This window comes from Balaenoptera ricei, chromosome 19 (genome assembly GCF_028023285.1).
Source record: "Balaenoptera ricei isolate mBalRic1 chromosome 19, mBalRic1.hap2, whole genome shotgun sequence".
Taxonomy (NCBI): Eukaryota; Metazoa; Chordata; class Mammalia; order Artiodactyla; family Balaenopteridae; genus Balaenoptera; species Balaenoptera ricei.
Window position 1 is genome coordinate 15,067,799 of NC_082657.1, and position 13,213 is coordinate 15,081,011.

General features: G+C 36.7%; 1 protein-coding gene and 1 pseudogene across 3 annotated transcripts in view; one reads left to right on the top strand and one right to left on the bottom strand.

The window, feature by feature from the left end:
- LOC132354356 (zinc finger protein 345-like) overlaps positions 1 to 10,925 on the top strand; it is a 50,557-nt pseudogene extending 39,632 nt beyond the window's left edge.
- Positions 1 to 13,213, bottom strand: part of ZNF790 (zinc finger protein 790) — a 95,219-nt gene that overhangs the window by 71,765 nt on the left and 10,241 nt on the right. The window lies entirely within an intron of this gene.

The following is a 13,213-nucleotide window of genomic DNA, read 5'->3' on the forward strand; positions in this document are numbered from 1 at the left end:
GATTCTTATTTTTGTTTTGAGAAGTACTAAGCAAAACAAGCAATAAAAGGGGGGATGGGGCGTGCTAGTGTTTGAATATGCTCTCGTTGCTCTAATTCTGTGCCTCTGTGCATTAATATTTGGATGCATGCAATGCCAGCATGGAAATCGGTCTTCACAGACACTGCAGTTTTCCAGAAAACACTCACAAACCAATAAATGTAACAGACAACATTCCATTTGTTAATGGACATATGTGAATAAGCAGTGTAGAAAATAGGCTAATTATTAGAAAACGGTTAAGTCTTTAACAACTTCAAGTATTGGTTATATAAATGGACACTGTCAATGTTCATAACTTAAACCTGGGTACCTGGTTAAAATAATGCTTGGGAAACATTTTATTAAAATTAAGCTAGGGCTTCCCTGGTGGCGCAGCGGTTGAGAGTCTGCCTGCCAATGCAGGGGACACGGGTTCGAGCCTTGGTCTGGGAGGATCCCACATGCCGCGGAGCGGCTGGGTCTGTGAGCCACAACTACTGAGCCTGCGCGTCTGGAGCCTGTGCTCCGCAACAACAGAGGCCGCGATAGTGAGACGCCCGCGCACCGTGATGAAGAGTGGCCCCCACTTGCCCCAACTAGAGAAAGCACTCGCACAGAAACGAAGACCCAACACAGCAAAAATAAATAAATAAATAAATTTATAAAATTAAGCTAAATTGTCAAAAAAAAAAGTTCATAATGGTAAAAAAATATTATGAAAGGAAGATCTGTCAGACTTTTAAGCATGTCTTTCAGGTAACAGACATGAGAGATAAACCCTAGAAATATAATTAATAGGGAAAATCTAAGGACTTCATTGGTGAGAAAATATAGATATATAATTAATATGAGAATGCCTTATGTGTTTCACAGTGGACTACCATAAGAATAACATTAATATTGGAAGGCCTTTATCCATTCATTCCTGTCTAAATTTCTAAAGCTTTCTAATCATGAGTGTAGAAAGTGAAAAATCTTTTTTGTTGCATTTTTTATTTTAAAATACTTTAAATCCACTTTTTTTTTAATCCACTTTATTTTTTATGTACCTATCATTGTAATATAGCTATTATAATTATGTAAAATTACAAGATATAATTACAATTGCATAAAATTGTAATAATTATGATATAATTATGCATAGCTAAAATACTATATAATTTTAAGTTATGCATTAAATATTAAAATTTATTTTGTTCTCACCAGAATTCTTATTCCAATACCACTTATTCAGTAACTATTTCCTGATACTTTTTATATGCAGTTTGATGACATTTTATATTCTTATTATTATAAGCTTGGATTTAATGACAGCCTTTTTATACCCCAACATCCAATTTGGAGACTCTTCAGTTGATCTTTTTAAAGTACACTTCTACCTGTATATATCTTTGCATCTGAACCATTTTATTAAAAACATCACTACTTTAAGATGTATATTTTAATATTGATAAAACTACATCTTTATTTGTATATATAAATTGATATTTTTAATAAAATGATTTTATTGTAATAATTTTCTCTGAATTTTTTAAGAACTACAAAGAAGCCAACAAAATTACCTTTAATCCTCCCAAGGAGATATAACTATTGTCAAATTGTTGGAACAAATCCTTTCATAAATTATTATATTTATATTTTATGTAAAATGGACAAGGCTATATTCACTAGCATATGTCGGTTTTGTAAGGATTAAATGAGTTAATATATTTAAATGGCTTATAATTAAGAGTGTAACATACTCAGTAAATATAATCCATTGTCAAAATTATTTTTTCCTTTGGCTGTTTTATTATTTATAGAAAGTCTCTTAACTATGGTGCACATTTGACTTAATAGCATAAATTTAATATTGGAGAAAAACTTTAAACTTCTAGTTAGTGGAAGCAAAGTCATCATCGTCACTCCTTCTTAGTCATGAGATGATTTATCCTGAAGGAAAAACCATAAACATATTATGAATAATGCCTTCATTCAAATCTAATCCTTTATGCTGAATCCTAAAATTCACATCAGCATGAAACCCTGTTGATAATATTACTGCCAACATTATCTGGCGAATTAAAAATAATATTTTATTGTGGGAACATCTGGCTCTTGATCCAATGCATGTTTAAACTCACATTTGGTTAAGGATGAAATAAAAGCTTAAAGTACAATTTCTTTGGAAATAATGGATACTGAGTATCCTACACAGCAACACCTGTGGGAAGTGGGCAAAATTACTCATAGAAGAATTTATAGCTCTAAATCCAGACATGTATTGCAATATCAGAAAAAAATGAAAATAAACTAAGCAAAGATTATATAGGTTATACATATAACTACTTGGTAATAATTTTTATAACTTTATTTTTTAAAGTTTAAATTTATTTATTTATTTAATTTTTGGCTGCGTTGGGTCCTCGTTGTTGTGCGCGGGCTTTTTTTAGTTGCAGTGAGCGGGGGCTACTCTTCGTTGCAGTACGCAAGCTTCTCATTGCCGTAGCTTCTCTTGCTGTGGAGCACGGCTCTAGGCATGAAGGCTTCAGTAGTTGTGGCACGCGGACTCTAGAGGGCAGGCTCAGTAGTTGTGGCGCATGGGCTTAGTTGCTCCGCGGCATGTGGGATCTTCCCAGACCAGGGCTCGAACCTGTATCCCCTGCATTGGCAAGCACATTCTTAACCACTGTGCCACCAGGGAAGCCCCAGTAATAATTTTTAAAAATAAAGAATGCATGTACGAAAATTCTAAGTCTCCAGCATTAACTGTAGAAGATTTAGAAACACTAGTAGTGCAATGAAATTAAATTAGAGATGGATGGTTACCTATAAAGAAAACTATATCCAGACAGTCTACACAGGCAAAATTCTCAAAACATCAAGAACTATTGTATATTAAAAGATAAGGGACTTCCCTGGTGGCATCTTCTGTCTCTGACCTGTAGACCTTCTCTTAAAAGGCACATCTGGTTAGTTCCTGCTGATCTAGGATAATCTCCCATTTAATTAAAGTTACCTGTTTAAGGACCTTAATTTCATGTTTCCAAAATCCCTTCACCTTTGCCACGTAACTTAATATAATTATAGGAGTGATATACCATAATACCATCACCTTTGCTGTACTTTATTGGTTAGAAGCAAGTTACAGGTCCTGCCCTACAGTTAGGCATGGGTCCTTGGGAGTCATCTTAAAATTCTGCCTTCTTCTTCATCTTAAAATTTGCCACACAATGCAAAGAAGCATTTCTGGGCAGTGAAACAAAGAATAGTTACCAATATAGAAATGGGAAGCAAAGAGGAGTGAACCAGCCAGCCTCTTTTCCCTCCTTAAGCCTGCCAGTTTTCCTCTGGTACTCCATATTAGCAAAGCCTAATAGGAAACCAGCTGGAATACTAGTATTTAGTTTCAAAATAATAAACAGTGTATAAGGGTGTTAGAATTGAAGCTAAAGGTCCCATTGCTTGTTTTTGAGGCAAGAGGAAAGCAACCCATCTTTTCCTCCACAGGGGTAGGAATACACAGCACAAAACAACTCCTTTGAAGTAGTTCTTTACCCCCAACCAATCCCATTTCTCAGCTTCTATGATATCTCTACTCTGCAATGTCCAATAATTAGCCAGTAAGCCATATGAGGCTATTTAAATTTAGATTTAAAATAAATAAAATTTAAGATTAATTTCCTCTGTCTCATCAGGCACATTGCAAATGCTCAATAGCCACCTGTGGCCAGTGGCCATTGTATTGGACAACATATTATAGATCATTTCCATCATTGCAAAAAAATTACACCACACAGTCCTATAATGTCAACAATCTGTTGGAGTTATTGAATTATAAGAGAAAACTTAGTTTTCTTTGACTCTGTTACATATCCTGCACTGATATTCACAGACTTATTTTGGAAATCAGGGAGAGTTGAGACCATTACTTTGTGGCTTCACTTAAAAGAAAAAAGTTATATTTTATTATCCTTTTAAATTATGAGACCAGTCTGAAGTTGCCTTGGTAGAAAGTTAACATACAGAAATTGGGACTTCCCTGGTCGTGCAGTTGTTAAGAATCCGCCTGCCAATGGAGGGGACATGGGTTGGAGCCCTGGTCCGGGAAGATCCCACATGCTGCGGAGTAACTAAGCCCTTGCACTGCAACTACGGAGCCTGCACTCTAGAGCCTGGGAGCCACAGCTACTGAGCTCGCGTGCCACAACTACTGAAGCCCACGTGCCTAGAGCCTGTGCTCCACAACAAGAGAAGCCACCTTAATGAGAAGCCCGTGCACTGCAACAAAGAGTAGCTCCCGCTCACCACAATTAGAGAAAAGCCCGCATGCAGCAGCAAAGACCCAACACAGACAAAAATAAATAAATAAATAAATTTATTTTAAAAACATACAGAAATCAATTAACTCATGTACAGATATTCTTAAGAAATAGAAGATCCAATAGAAAAAAAAAGCTTTTTCAGTAGTCACAAGAAAAATCTGAGCTATCATGAAATAAAATTCAACAAAAAATCTATGATCATTATTTTTTTTGTTTTTTATTTTTGGCTGCATTGGGTCTTTGCTGCTGCGCGTGGGCTTTCTCTAGCTGCCGTGAGCAGGGGCTACTCTTTTTGGTTTTTTTAACATCTTTATCGGAGTATAAAGGGGCTACTCTTCGTTGCAGTGCATGGGCTTCTCATTGTCATGGAATCTCTTGTTGTGGAGCACAGGCTCTAGGCACGCAGGCTCAGTAGTTGTGGCGTACGGGCTCAGTTGCTCCGCAGCATGTGGGATCTTCCTGGGCCAGGGATCGAACCCGTGTCCCCTACGTTAGCAGGCGGATTCTTAACCACTGCGCCACCAGGGAAGCCCTGCTGTTGGATTCTTTATGCTAGTATTTTGTTGAGGATTTTTGCATCTATGTTCATCAGAGATATTGGCCTGTAGTTTTCTTTTTTTTCTGACATCTTTGTCTGGCATTGGAATCAGGGCCTCGTGGAATGAGTTTGAGAAGGATAGGTGTTAGCTCTTCTCTAAATGTTTGATAGAATTCAACTGTGAAGCCATTTGGTTCTGGCCTTTTGTTTGTTGGAAGATTTTTAATCACAGTTTCAATTTCAGTGCTTGTGATTGGTCTGTTTATATTTTCTCTTTCTTCCTGGTTCAGTCACAGATGGTTGTGCCTTTCTAAGAATTTGTCCATTTCTTCCAGGTTGTCCATTCTATTGGCATATAGTTGCTTGTAGTAATCTCTCATGATCCTTTGTATTTCTGCAGTGTCAGTTGTTACTTCTCCTTTTCCATTTCTAATTCTGTGGATTTGAGTCTTCTCCCTTTTTTCTTGAGGAGTCTGGCTAATGGTTTATCAATTTTGTTTATCTTCTCAAAGAACCAGCTTTTAGTTTTATTGATCTTTGCTATTGTTTCCTTCATTTCTTTTTCATTTATTTCTGATCTGATCTTTATGATTTCTTTCCTTCTGCTAACTTTGGGGTTTTTTGTTTTTTGTTCTTTCTCTAATTGCTTTAGGTGTAAGGTTAGTTTGTTTATTTGAGATTTTTCTTGATTCCTGAGGTAGGATTGTATTGCTATAAACTTCCCTCTTAGAACTGCTTTTGCTGCATCCCATAGGTTTTGGGTCGTTTTGTTTTCATTGTCATTTGTTTCTAGGTATTTTTTGATTCCCTCTTTGATTTCTTCAGTGATCTCTTGGCTATTTAGTAGCGTATTGTTTAGCCTCCATGTGTTTGTATTTTTTACAGCTTTTTTCCTGTAATTGATATCTAGTCTCATAGCATGTGGTCGGAAAAGATACTTGATACAATTTCAATTTTCTTAAATTTACCAAGGCTTGATTTGTGACCCAAGATATGGTCTATCCTGGAGAATGTTCCATGAGCATTTGAGAAGAAAGTGTATTCTGTTGTTTTTGGATGGCATGTCCTATAAACATCAATTAAGTCCATCTTATTTAATGTATCATTTAAAGCTTGTGTTTCCTTATTTATTTTCATTTTGGATGATCTGTCCATTGGTGAAAGTGGGGTGTTAGAGTCCCCTACTATGATTGTGTTACTGTCGATTTCCCCTTTTATGGCTGTTAGCATTTGCCTGATGTATTGAGATGTTGGGTGCATAAATATTTACAATTGTTATATCTTCTTCTTGGATTGAACCCTTGATCATCATGTAGTGTCCTTCTTTGTCTCTTGTAATAGTCTTTATTTTAAAGTCTATTTTGTCTGATACGAGAATTGCTACTCCAGCTTTCTTTTGATTTCATTTGCATGGAATATCTTTTTCCATCCCTTCACTTTCAGTCTGTATGTGTCCCTAGGTCTGAAGTGTGTCTCTTGTAGACAGCATATGTATGGGTCTTGTGTTTGTATCCATTCAGCCAGTCTATGTCTTTTGGTTGGAGCATTTAATCCATTTACATTTAAGGTAATTATCGATATATATGTTCCTATTACCATTTTCTTAATTGTTTTGTGTTTGTTATTGTAGGTCTTTTCCTTCTCTTGTGTTTCCTGCCTAGAGAAGTTCCTTTAGCATTTGTTGTAAAGCTGGCTTGGTGGTGCTGAATTCTCTTAACTTTTGCTTATCTGTAAAGGTTTTAATTTCTCCTTCGAATCTGAATGAGATCCTTGCTGGGTAGAGTAATCTTGGTTGTACGTTTTTTCCTTTCATCACTTTAAATATGTCCTGCCACTGCCTTCTGTCTTGTAGAGTCTGCTGAAAACTTTGCTGTTAACCTTATGGGGATTCCTTTGTATGTTATTTGTTGCTTTTCCCTTGCTGCTTTCAATATTTTTTCTTTGTATTTAATGTTTGATAGTTTGATTAATATGTGTCTCAGTGTGTTTCTCTTTGGGTTTATCCTGTATGGTATTCTCTGCGCTTCCTGGACTTGATTATTTCCATTCCCATGTTAGGGAATTTTTCTACTATAATCTCTTCAAATATTTTCACAGACCCTTTCTTTTTCTCTTCTTCTTCTGGGACCCCTATAATTCAAATGTTGGTGCATTTAATGTTGTCCCAGAGGTCTCTGAGAGTGTTCTCAATTCTTTTCATCTTTTTTTCTTTATTCTGCTCCCTGGCAGCTATTTCCACCATTTTATCTTCCAGTTCACTTATCCGTTCTTCTGCCTCAGTTATTCTGTTATTGATTCCTTCTACAGTATTTTTAATTTCAGTAAATGTGTTGTTCATCACTGTTTGTTTGCTCTTTAGTTCTTCTAGATCCTTGTTAAATGTTTCTTGTATTTTCTCCATTCTGTTTCTGAGATTTTGGATCATCTTTCTATCATTATTCTGAATTCTTTTTCAGGTAGGTTGCCTATTTCGTCTTCATTTATTTGGTCTTGTAGGTTTTTACCTTACTCCTTCGTCTGTAACAAATTTTTTTGTCGTTTCATTTTTTTTTTTTTTTTGATGTGTGGTGCTGTGTTCCTGTCTTACTTGTTGTTTGGCCTGACACGTCCAGCACTGGAGTTTGCAGGCAGTTGGATGGAGCTGGGTCTTGGTGCTGAGGGGAGGACCTCCGGGAGGCCTCACTCTTACTGATACTCCCTGAGGTCTAAGGTTCTCTGTTAGTCCAGCGGTTTGGACTCAGAGCTTCCACCACAGGAGCGAGGCCTGACCTCTGGCCTGGGAACCAAGATCCCGCAAGGTTTGTGGCATGGTAAAAAAAAAAAAGAAAAGAAAAAAAAAGAAGGAAGAAAGAAAAAAAGGAGCAGTACAATATCAAAGAATAAAAAACAAAATAAAATTAGAAAGATAAAAAATATATTAGGAAAAATAAAACTATAATTGAAAGAACTGCAACTAGGTAAAATAAATCCACAACAGAAAAAAGAAAACAAGAAAAAAAAAAGTGTGGGGGAGGAACAGGCCAAAACGAGAGATCACTAACAAAGTATAAAGAATAAAATAAAAGTAGAAAAATAAAAGATTTATTAGGAAAAATAAAAATATAAAAGAATCAACAACAATGAATCAACAAGGTAAAACAGAACCCCAATTAAAAGAGGAAAAAAGAAAAGAAAAAAGCCTTGGCTATGGGGGGTAGTTTAAGCCAGGGTGGAACTTAGGCAGAGGCGGGGTTTAGGGTGGGGTGGGACCTAAGCGGGTGAGGGGGTGATGTTTGAGCGTGGGGCTGGGCCTAGGCAGGGTGATGTTCAAGCGTGGGGTGGGGCCTATGCTTAGGACCTGTACAGAGGGGGACAGGCAGCACGTGGAAAGGGGGGCCTCTGGAGTGTGGCGTTCCAGAGTTTGGAGGTGGGTCCCTGAGTGAGGGTGTGTGGGTGGTGTTTAGGCCCAGCGCGTTGGAGGGTGTCTCCGAGTGTAGAGGTGGGGCCCTGGGTGGGGCTGTAGGGGTGGGGCTTGGGCTCTGCATGGCACGAGGGAGGCTCCAAGGGCAGAGGATTAGGCCTGGGAGCCCAACAGGCTCCTTGGTGCCTATGTGGACAGGGAAAGCACTGGCCTCATTCCCTTCAGTTCCTTCACACCCCTCCCCCACCATCTCCCCCAGGGTCTCCCCCATCCCTGCTGGACCCCTAACCGTGGGTGGGTCCTGCTGGGTGTAGGAACTCCTTCCCTCCCCCAGCCACCCCTCAGGGGTGCTTGTCCCAGAGGTCCGGCCTTTACTTTTGCTCCCTCTTCCCTCCCTCCCACTCCCTCAGGACCCGCACAGCTGGAGAGGGCCTAGGTGGGCAGAGGATCGGGCCCAGGGTCTCAAACAGGTTCCTGGGGGCCCAAGTTGGCAGGGAAAACCTGGCCATGCTCCCTTTTTATCCTCTGCCCTCCCAGTGGTTCCCCAATTTCCCCCTTTGGGCGTGGGATCCCTTCCCCTCCCCCAGCCACCCCTCAGGGGCACTAGTCCCCTCCTGCCTCCACTTCTCCTTCCCCTTCTCTCCCCTCATGCCCCACGTCCTACCCAGTCGCTGGGGGTTCCTCCCATCCCCTTAGGTGTCCATGGTCACCCACCGGTGCCTGGTAGATGCCCTAGTTGTGAGGAGACGTGAATTCTGCGTCCTCCTAGTACACAATCTTGACTCCTAATTGCAGTTTAATTCCCGTTTATACCATAAAAGTTTCATTTCTTCCAGGAAAAAAAACAGTGAATGAAAAACAAAAATGACTGTTTTCTATTGTGCTTTCTTTCAGACTGTGGATCTAGGCCTGAAACCAAGAAATTATCTCTGAAGAAGGAAATTTATGAAATAGAATCACCCCAATGGTTTATATTGGGACATCTTACAAAACATGGACTTGAGTGTTCCTGTTACAGAAATGATTGGGAATGTGAAAGAAAGACTGGGAAAAAACAAAGATCTCATGAAAAAAAATTAATCAAGTTATTTTCAACTATGAAAATATACACACTTTCAGTCAGCACACATCTTTTACTCTATATCAAAAACTTTATATTGAAGAGAAACCCTGTGAATGCAGGGACTATGAGAAAGGTTTGGTGCATGACTTTCAACTAACTGCACATCAGAGAATTGATACTGGCAAGAAATTCAGTAACTATAAGGAATATGGGAAGGCCATTAGTAGAGGTTCAGAACATACTCAGCCTCAGATCATGCTTCCTGGTGAAACCTATGAACATAAGGAATGTGGTGGGGCCTTAGACAGTGTACAACATCAGAGCATCCATACTGAGGAGAAAATCTATGAGTGTAAAGAATGTGGAAAAGCCTTTAGTACTGGTTCAATATTTAAATCACATCAGAGAATTCACACATGTGAGAAACCCTGTCTAGCTAAAGAAGGTGGGAAGGTTTTTCATCATTCCTCAGACCTTATATTCACCAGAGACTTCACAGCAGTGAGAAACCTTATCAATGTAAATTACGTGGAAAAGCCTTTAGTAGTACATCAGCCATTATTCTGCATCAGAGAATTCACACTGGTGAGAAACCTTATCTATGTAAAGAATGTGGTAAAGCTTTTCGTTATTCCTCAGATCTTAAAAGACATCAAAGAATCCATACTGGTGAAAAACACTATGAATGTAAGGAATGTGGCAAGGCCTTTAAGAGTGCATCATATTTTTTAATACATCATAGAATTCAAACTGATGAGAAGCCCTATGAATGTAAAAATTGTCCTAAGGCATTTAGAAGTAGTTCAGCCCTTAATTGACATCAGAAAGTTCATACTGGTGAAAAACCCTGTGTATGTAAGGATTGTGGAAAGGCCTTTTGTAGTAGTTCAAAATTTATAGAACATCAGAGAATTCACACAGGTGAGAAGCCCTATGTTTGTATGGCATGCGGAAAGACGTTTCATAACATTTCTATACTTACAGAACATCAGAGAATTCACACTGGTGAGAAACCATATGTGTGTAAAGAATGTGGAAAGGCTTTTTATCACCCTTCAGGCCTTAGCCAACATTGGGGAATTCATATAGGTGAGAAACCCTATGAATGTAAGGAATGTGGGAAAACCATTAGCAGTAGCTCAGCCGTTATCAGGCATCAGAGAATTCATACCGGTGAGAAACCCTTTGAATGTAAGGAATGTAGAAAGGCCTTTCATCATTCCTCAGATCTTTCTCAACATCAGAGAATTCATATGGTGAGAAACTCTATGAATGCAATGAATGTGGGAAGGTTTTTGTACGTAGTTCAAATCTTAATCAACATCAAAAAAGTCATGCTGGTAAGAAACTGAAAGGTATCTGTGGGGAAAGGCATTCAAGTATGGATAGTTACCTAATTTGAGATAGGACTTCATGCTGATGAGGTATCCCATAATTAATACAAAGAGGCTTTTATTTGCTTTTCACAACCTAAATACGTAAGAATACAGTAAATGTCAGAAGACCACAGTTCATTCCTTACTTAATATCAGAATTTATAACTGTGAATGAGGAAAATAAAAACTTATTTTGTGCCAGATCAACCCTAAACAACAGAGAACTTATTAAGGAATAACTGTGGGATTTCATTTTATTTTTCCTAATTTAATTCTAAGGTATTTTTGTCCTATGTATATTTACTGATCATTAAAATTATTTACCGGTCAATATTAATTTAATTTTTAGTTGTGCATTACAGTTCTGAGTTGACTTCTTTTTCTCCAAGATTCTGAACCCATCACTACTTATTCTCTCTAGTTGCTTTTCCTACTGGTTTGGTGATTTATTCTTATTTATATAAACTTAAGTTTCAGGGCAACAATTTAAGTATTCATATGTATATGTGTGTGTATGTATATGTATATACATATATATATCTGTAACTGTACCTGTGCTTTTTTGTCTTAATTATTTTTACTTTTTATATATTTTAATATAAATAGAACTATACCACTTTTTTTTAAGAGAGTTCCTTTTAATATTAATATTTTATTAATTTTATTAATTTTTTCAGAGGAATTCAGAAGGCACAAAAGAAACCTTTAATCCTATCAACCATTATAATAACCACTCTCAAATTGTCAAAACAAGTCTTCTCAGAAAATTTTTAAAGAAAATATCATATTTCATAAACTACATTTTCTATGACAGAATACATCATGAACAGTTTTCCAAGTCAGTAAATATCATATCATTATCCTTACTTGAATGGAGTTAGTGTTTATCTGTGTGGCTCTACTATTATTTTACTAATCTGTTGATAAAATATATTTACCTTCTAAATTTTGCCTTTATAAACAATTCTTTCAATATCCTGTTTGCACATTTTGTATACTTGTCTGCTTTATTTTTTATTTCTGAAATTATCCATGGGTGCCTTATACTTAAAAAAATTTTAAACATTACAGATAAGCTAAACTCCCTTTTGTCTAGTTCCCTTACCCTAGTTTCTTCCCTAAATTTACCACTGTTGGCAGTTTCATTCAAGATCCTTTTTATTTTACTTTATTTTATTTTCAAGAGCCTTTTTACGCAACGGCACACACACATATATAAGTATATATGTATGTGTGTGTGTGTGTGTGTGTGTGTGTGTGTGTGTATATATACACATACCGTTTATAATCTGTAGAAATGTAATATTGCTTTCAATCTTATGTATTATACTTCACGTATGCCAAATGGAGGTGACTATAGTAACTGTCAAAGAGTGTAATGAGGATTACATGAGTTAATGAACCCATGTATGTAACTGGTGACTTGTTCAGTAAATGTTAGCAATTATAATCTTCATCTCTTTCATTTATGGAATGGTGTTTAACCACAATATATACCTTATGCAATAACAAGACACTTCATATCGGAAATAAACTTAAAACCAAAATTAAATAAAGATGTTAAAATGTAGTAAAGCCTTCCTGTAGAACTCAGTCTTTATGCTGAATCATGACATACCAGAGTAAAAATGTCCATAAATGTGTATAGGGTGGTTGAGACCACAACTATCAGAATAATGAGAAGTGTACAAAAAATAGTAATATTATAGAACACATTATCTAACTTAGAACACATTGGGTAGCCAAAATATCCAAATACTAATTCAATTCTCATCTAAATTGCCCTTTGATTAAAGGTGAAATCAACACAAATTACAATTTCACTAGGAATAAATAATAGTGGGTATTCTACATAGAAAATGGTGCCTGACAAAACTACATGGAAGAAAATTTACAGCTCTACATTCATGGATGTATTAGAATACTAGAAAATTTTAAAATAAGTATATAGTTTTGAGAAGCTAAGAAAAATCCCAGAAGTATCTAAAGACAATGGAATGCATTTGTAAAAATGAAGGTAAAAATAACTGAAATAGAACAATGAAAAGTCTAAATGGATGAAAAGCACAAATGGTGTTTCTTGAAGAAAACAATTTTAGAAGTTCTGGTGAAAAAAAGGGAGATAAGCATTATGACTAAGAAACTGACATTACTACAAATTAGAGATTTTATGGGTAGCATATGTACCCTTTTTGCCAGTAATTTTGAAAAAGTAAAATGCTTATTTTTCACAAATAGAAATCTCCAGAATTGAGTCAAGAGAGATAGGAACACTCAGTCCAATAAAAACTGAATAAACATCTAGCCATTTCTAAAGAAATTGCCTGATACTTTTTATAGGCAAGATTACCAAAACTTTAAGGATCTCCTCATAGAATATTTAAACATGAAAGTTTGATATTTAATTCTATGACTCTTGCATAACCTTAATTTTAAACTAGAAGGGGAAAACAAAACTTATGGTACCAATTATGAATATTTGTGTAACATCCTAAATAAATCAGTAATTTA